Genomic DNA, 7,079 nt, shown 5'->3' on the forward strand with positions numbered 1-7,079 from the left:
TTTAATGGCTATCTTTTGTGATTATATTTCTATAACATATTATATGTCTCTAGTCTGTTCCTTTTTATAGGGCTGGGTTCCTAGTAACACTTTGTCTGGGAATCCCATAACCATTTGTTTAAGGCCTATTAGATGACAGGTACTATAGCAGGTGTGTGAAAATGTGAAGGTAAACAAGATAATCTTTGCCTGGTAGTTAAAGATAAATAGTTATATTATCAGGTAGAAAATTTGTTGAATTTTAGAATGAAATAGATTAGTGGAACAAATACATTAGTTCATTTCATAAGGAAATGTATAATCGGGCACTACCACTGAAATTGCAGAGACACTTTTGTTTTGGTTTTGTGATTAAGTGTATTGTTTTTTTTCTTTTTTCTTTTTTTTTTTTTAAGATTTTATTTATTTATTTGACAGAGAGAGACATAGTGAGAGAGGGAACACAAGCAGGGGGAGTAGGAGAGGGAGAAGCAGGCTTCCCCGCGGAGCAGGGAGCCCGATGTGGGGCTGATCCCAGGACCCTGGGACCACGACCTGAGCCGAAGGCAGATGCTTAATGACTGAGCCACCCAGGCGCCCCTATTGTTTTTTTTCTTCATATGTAACCAGCTTTTGGTAAGAATAGGTATCACTTGAGAAGGATTTAAGTTTTCTGTGTGTGTGTGACTCTTGGATGTTGATGTTACCCTAATTTTTCTTCATATAATTTATTTAAAATAAGTACTAGTAGAATATCTTTGGTTTAGAATTTGGTAGGAACTGATAAGATCGGTAAAGATTAATAAGAACAATTTTAATTCATTTGTACAAATCATAGACAAGAAAGCTAAAAGGTCATCTTATCAGTGATTTTTAAATTATTTTTTAGAGGAGCATTAGAATTCTGTTGTCTTGCTGAGGTGTGTTAGGACCTGCTGAGCAGGGTCATTGCCTGCAGGGTTTGGTTCCCTGGGGTTGCCTAGATCTCCTTCCCCCTTTTAACCAGAGTAGGTCCAACATTATGTTTGTATGTTGGTGATAAATGTATGTTTTTTTCCTTAAATAGTTTTTATGTTTAAAAATGTAAGTTAGGTAACTAGTCTTGTTCCTCATTTTATTTTTATTTTTTTTTAAGATTTTATTTATTTCACACAGAGAGAAAGAGCACAGCAGGGGAAGCGACTGGCAGAGGGAGACGTAGGCTCCTTGCTGAGCAAGGAGCCTGATGCAGGGCTTGATCCCAGGATCCTGGGATCATGACCTGAGCCAAAGGCAGATGCTTAACCTACTGAGCCACCCAGGCGACCCTCATTTTAATGACAAAATTAAATTACAGAGTACCAGAGAATTAAAGTTAAATGAAACCCTGATATTCAAATTTCAGTTGTTCAGGTAAATTATACTGCCTCCATGTGGCTTAGTGATATTAAGAATCTTATTAAGCCATTTTAAGTAGTGAATAATCCAGATTATATATATGACTGGATCTGACTTCAAGATTTCATTGAAAATGTTAATATGAAGACATGGCATGAAATTTAAGTGAAAATGATTTGATATTGGCACTTTTTTATTTACAAAGTTTTTTTTTAAGTACTAGAAATGTTCGAAATTGAAACTCCAAATACGTTTTTATAATTTTCATTTATTTGAGAGCATGAGTGAGAGAGAAACAGAGAGAGAAGGAGCAGGGGGAGGGGCAGAGGGCAAGGGAGAAGCAGACTCCCCACTGAGCAGGGAGCCAGACATGGGGCTCGATTCTGGGACTCCAGGATCATGACCTGAGCCGAAGGCAGACGCTTAACTGACTGAGCCACCCAGGCGCCCCGTCAAAGTTTTTTTAAAGTTATTTTAACACTGCCCTTAAACTCTTAAAACATTAAAGACCTCTTTCCTAAAGAATAAGATGTACTTCATTCATGGTTTTACATGCAGTATAAGTTAAATGAAGTGATTAAGGGCATAAAATTATCCTTTGAGTTTCTACCTTAATTTTCATTAGTTTGGTAAATATGCAGTCTCTGTAAAGTGAATGTTAATCGAACTTTCATTTGTCTTTTGGCATTAAAAAGTTCACTTAGTGCCTAACTTCTCACTTAACAAAGTTAAAAACAAGGTGATTTAATATGATTTGTAAGGACATCTAATAAACAGTTGCATTGTGTGTAAAATAAATAGAATACCTGATTTTTTTTTTCTTCAATAAATGTGCATTGTTTTGGCCTTGACCTTGACATTTTGGCAAGATGAGTTCTTTAGGTTCTTTATTAAATTTAGAATTCTCTAGCATAAATGTAGACTAATGGCAAATGATACTGTTTTTCCTATTAATACATAATGATAATGAAATAGTAATTTTTAAAATAAAGATATAATTGACACATAACATTATATTAGTTTCAAGTGTACAACATAATCATTCAGTAATGGTATATATTGTGAAATGATCACTACAGTAAATCTAGTTAACAATTACAAGGCAGGAGTAATTTTAAATAATTTCAATTAATGACCACTAAATAGAATGTTTAATGACTACTGAACAGAATGACTTTTAGAATCTATTTAGATCCAATTGTTAGGGTACTGAAAACTTACTTCAGTATAATCTGCCCTTTTTCTCAACTCCTCCTGATAATCGTTTTGATTTCTAAAAAAATAATGAAGTGATTATTAAGTCAAATTGATGCTTAATCTCACTCTATCTCTTTTTAAAATTATTTGCAGGAGAGGGCTGCTCACAATTTATATGGCCAATTTGGTAAGTAATTCCTTTTCTTGTTGTTTCTTTTGAAGTTTTCCCATGTGCTTTTTTATCTTTCTTTTTTAAATGGAGTTCCCTTAAAAAAAAAAAAAAAGGAAAGGAAAGCTACTGAAATTTCAGAAGATCTTCTGTCTCTGTTTTGAAGGATAGTCTTAAATGTTTAAAAGAGCCTTGATGCCATCTGGTTTATTCCTATCATATATGACTTATTTCCATTTATTTCAGGAGTAAGTGATTACCTGCCTGTGCCCTTCATGACTGTTTTTTTCTTTAAGCGTAGATCTTCATCTTTGATAGGATATATATCTCTATGTATCTCTTTCTCCATATCCTCAATTTCATTTCATACTCTGCTTCTCTTGCCATTTCTTTTGGGAAAATGATTTAAGGATGAGCTTTTATGATGTCATTATTCTTGGACCTTAGAACAACATTGGTCCTATCTCCAAACACTGAGTATATTTAATAACATAATTATCTGGTCTTCTAAATTTCGAAGTTTATAGGAATGAAATCAGTGTTGTCTAGTCTGATATTCTTTATGGTAAATATATAATCAAGATTATATAATTTTCATTGCCAAGTTCATTATTTAAAAATGTATTTACAGGGGCTCCTGGGTGGCTCAGTCGTTAAGCGTCTGCCTTCGGCTCAGGGCATGATCCCAGGGTCCTGGGATCAAACCCCGCATTGGGCTCCATGCTTGGCAAGAAGCCTGCTTCTTCCTCTCCCACTCCCCCTGCTTGTGTTCCTGCTCTCGTTATCTCTCTCTCTGTCAAATAAATAAATAAAATCTTTAAAAAATGTATTTACATGAAAAATTTTTAAAGTTGTTTGATAGAATTAATAGGCAACATTGAAAAATTCAACTAAGAAAAAATTATCTGAGGAGAGGTTCTTGAATTCTCTAACAAGGGAATATAGTTCAGAGTTCTATTTAGAAGCTCGTTTCAGGTATAAAATATTAAATTTTTGCTCTGCACTTACCATATGTCCATTACTGTCCTGTCTGCTGATAGACAGGATGGAGATAGTTCTTATACTTATGGAGTTTGCTGCCTAGTGAAGAAGTCACAGTAGAAATAATAATGTTTGAAAAGGACTGGAATATAAATAATAGCATGCTGTGAGAACCATAATATTGACACCAAACTATTGTGGGTGCTGCTCTTCTTTTTCAAGATACTTAAAAATATTTCTGCATAATACTAGAATGGATTTGAGTTTTAATGTGTTTTTTTTTCTTTAACCATGAACATGCTTTTCTATATTACCACATGGTATGTACTTTAATACACAAATACTCTCTGTATTTATATACTTAACTTTAAATTCTAAGTAAAGTTTCACAAACTTTTTTTGTGTGTCTTGCCTGGTTTAGGTTGTTAATTCCTGGAGAGATGATCTTTGACTTTGTTTGATATAATCAATGTTGGAGATTGCCCTTAATATATTGTATTTTTTAAGAATAAGCCTTTTAAAGGAATCATACATAGATTCATATGCAGCTGTAAGAAATAATAAAGAGATCTCATATACACTCCATTTCCCCTGTAGTAATATCTTACAAAACTATAGTAGTATCAAAATTATATTGATGTTGATATTTACTGTAGTCAAGAGAGAGAACCTTTCTTTTATGAGAAGAAACAAAACTTAATTTTGATCCTTTATTAAGGATATTTTAATCATTAACCACAAAATTTTAATGAGATCAAAGGCCTTTTAAACATAGATTTTCACTATGTTTAAAGGAAAGTGAACTTATACATAATACATTCTTGGTATACCAATGATAACCTAATAAGCTTAATTTTCTTAATCTAAATAGGGCCTTTGTTTATTCTATTACTATAAAACTATTTCTTTAGTAAGAGTAGTTGGTGCAGAGTAGGTAAAGATTTAAATATTTTCAGAGACTGAATTCAGCTTTAAGAAATAACTTTGTTCTAGAACTTGATTGTACTGGTTATTAGACTAAGTTAAAGTTGTTGGCTTATAATATCAACAACAATATTTCTAAATGATAGGAGCTTTTATTTTAAAATTATTTATTGTATTTATGTATGTATTTCTGATTTGGAAAGTACAGAAGAGCATAAAAAAAGAAAGTAAAAACCATCCGTAATTTTACCATGTAGTAATTACTACCATTTTAATGTTTTTTATTCCCTTCCTTCTCCTCCAGTGTACGTACATAAATACACAAACAGAGATGCACATTCACATTACATATTATATACCTTTTTTGAAATATTGGGGACATATTATTTTGTGACATCTTTTGTTACTGTGCTGTATAGTTTTTATTGCTCATGATATTAAATAATCATTTTTTGGAGGGTGTACGCCTACCTTTCCACTTCTTGTTATATCTTCATGACAGTGGGTTGGTTTCATACATACACATAAATGCACAGCCCCCCTCAAAATGTTGGGGACAATGAAATAATAACTGTTTGGTTAGTAACAATATCATCTTGTTATTTTTGGCTGTGATAGTTATTGGTCCTTAGTCATTTTAACCAGAAAATTTCAAAGGCGTTGGCATGCCTTTGAAAGAGTACAAGATAGAAGAATATGCAGAACTGGCTTCATATTATCTTTATTATCTTTGTCTTTATTTTTATTAGTAAATACTTATTGCATGCACAGCACTTTGCTTAGGTATTGGGACACAAATATAAGCCATTATTCTGTCCTCAAAATTAATTTAGTTGAGAGTACAGGTATACCTAGATCTGGATTTAAAATGAATAGGTAATTAATAGTCCAAGATAGTGCATTCATGTCAAATGTGAAATATAGTCTTTCGAACTTTAGAAAAGGAAGTTAGCTTTGGGTAGGAGCAATCAGAAAGTTTTATGAATTACATGGGACTTGAACCTTGAAGAAAGGAGGGGACTTAGAGGCAGCTCCATGTTGGAGATATGTCATTGGTGACCACAGGACAAAATTCTTGCCTTTCCAGGGATTGCCAAGCTGGGGTCAAGGTTTATGAACCAAAAAGGGATAAGAACCATTGAGCATCTACTGTGTTAGACACTGTAAGTGAAATTGGAGTCATTAAAATAAACAAGGTCATATAGTTTCTGCTTCTGGGGGACCTTCTACTTTATTGCGAGAGAAATATGTAAACTAGTGGAAATAAACCTCATTTCTGTTTTTTTGTATTGATAGTTGTCTCAAAACAGAAAACAGTATAGTGTTTCTACTATGCAATTTTGAGTATACATTTTGCTAGTTGTGTTTGTGTTAGTGTTGTAGGGAACAGGTGAAGAGCCAGATAGTCTAAATAAAGGCATTTCTATTTGTGCTTTTGTAATTATTAAAAGATCTTTTCTGGTCTCCCTTATAGTTAACACTTATTACCCATGAAATCTGTCAGTAAGCCCTGGCAAGTCTCAGTTATTAGATCATTAGTTTATAGCCTTAAAGATTAACTAGCAGTTTTAATAATTACAAACTTAAGGCAATTGAATTACTACCCGTCTGGGAGTGGTTTTTTTTGTTATGTGTTTGTTAGCAATTTTGGAAGGAAAAGTGTACAATTTAAAAATAGTATAGTTTTTTAGCTTTTTAGAATTGATAGAGAACTAGTTGTTGACAGGCAAAATATATGAAATGTATAGACAAGGTATAAAATAAAGAATTAAATATTTTCTCTGGCTTCTGCCCAAGATATGGCTCTAAAATGATGGAAATGTTTTCTTGGGGCTAATATACTAGAACCAGTTACCTACAAGAACACCAGATGCTTAGATTCAACTTTGCCACAGTATTATTTAAAAGAGAACACATCAAAGTTTGCATTGATATAATTTCCCTTTATTATGTTGGTTGTGACAATGACAGGGTCCTAGTCTTTCAAAATTCATTGTATACTGCTAACAGTTATTTAAAATGTGATGTTAGGTGTAGGTCATTTATGTTTAGTTTAATTATAATTTATGACATTTAAAAATCTTCCTGTGTAGGTCCTTTTGAAAACTTTTCTCTGCAATTTAATTTATGCAATCAAGCATTCAACAATGCATGCGTTTTAAAATTGTAGGTATATATTTAGTAGGCCTGCTTCTAGCATTTGTGTTTTAATTTTAAACATGCAGTGTCTGTGATTAAAACATCTATATTTGGGGGCGCCTGGGTGGCTCAGTCGTTAAGCGTCTGCCTTCAGCTCAGGTCATGATCTCAGGGTCCTGGGATCGAGCCCCGCATCGGGCTCCCTGCTTGGCGGGGAGCCTGCTTCTCCCTCTCCCTCTACTGTTCCCCCTGCTTGTGCTCTCTCGCTCTCTCTGTCAAATAAATAAATAAAATCTTTAAAAAACAAAAAACA

At 33.3% G+C, this 7,079-nt stretch overlaps 1 long non-coding RNA gene across 1 annotated transcript; it reads left to right on the top strand.

The window, feature by feature from the left end:
• The first annotated feature begins 1,575 nt into the window (after positions 1-1,575).
• Positions 1,576-6,009, top strand: LOC145719455 (uncharacterized). The gene is made up of 2 exons (XR_014142391.1): positions 1,576-2,740; positions 3,354-6,009. It is a non-coding gene; the product is annotated as an uncharacterized LOC145719455 (long non-coding RNA).
• The last annotated feature ends 1,070 nt before the right edge of the window (positions 6,010-7,079 follow it).

This window comes from Leptonychotes weddellii, unplaced genomic scaffold (genome assembly GCF_054177405.1).
Source record: "Leptonychotes weddellii isolate Sample4059 unplaced genomic scaffold, ASM5417740v2 HiC_scaffold_4533, whole genome shotgun sequence".
Classification (NCBI taxonomy): domain Eukaryota; kingdom Metazoa; phylum Chordata; class Mammalia; order Carnivora; family Phocidae; genus Leptonychotes; species Leptonychotes weddellii.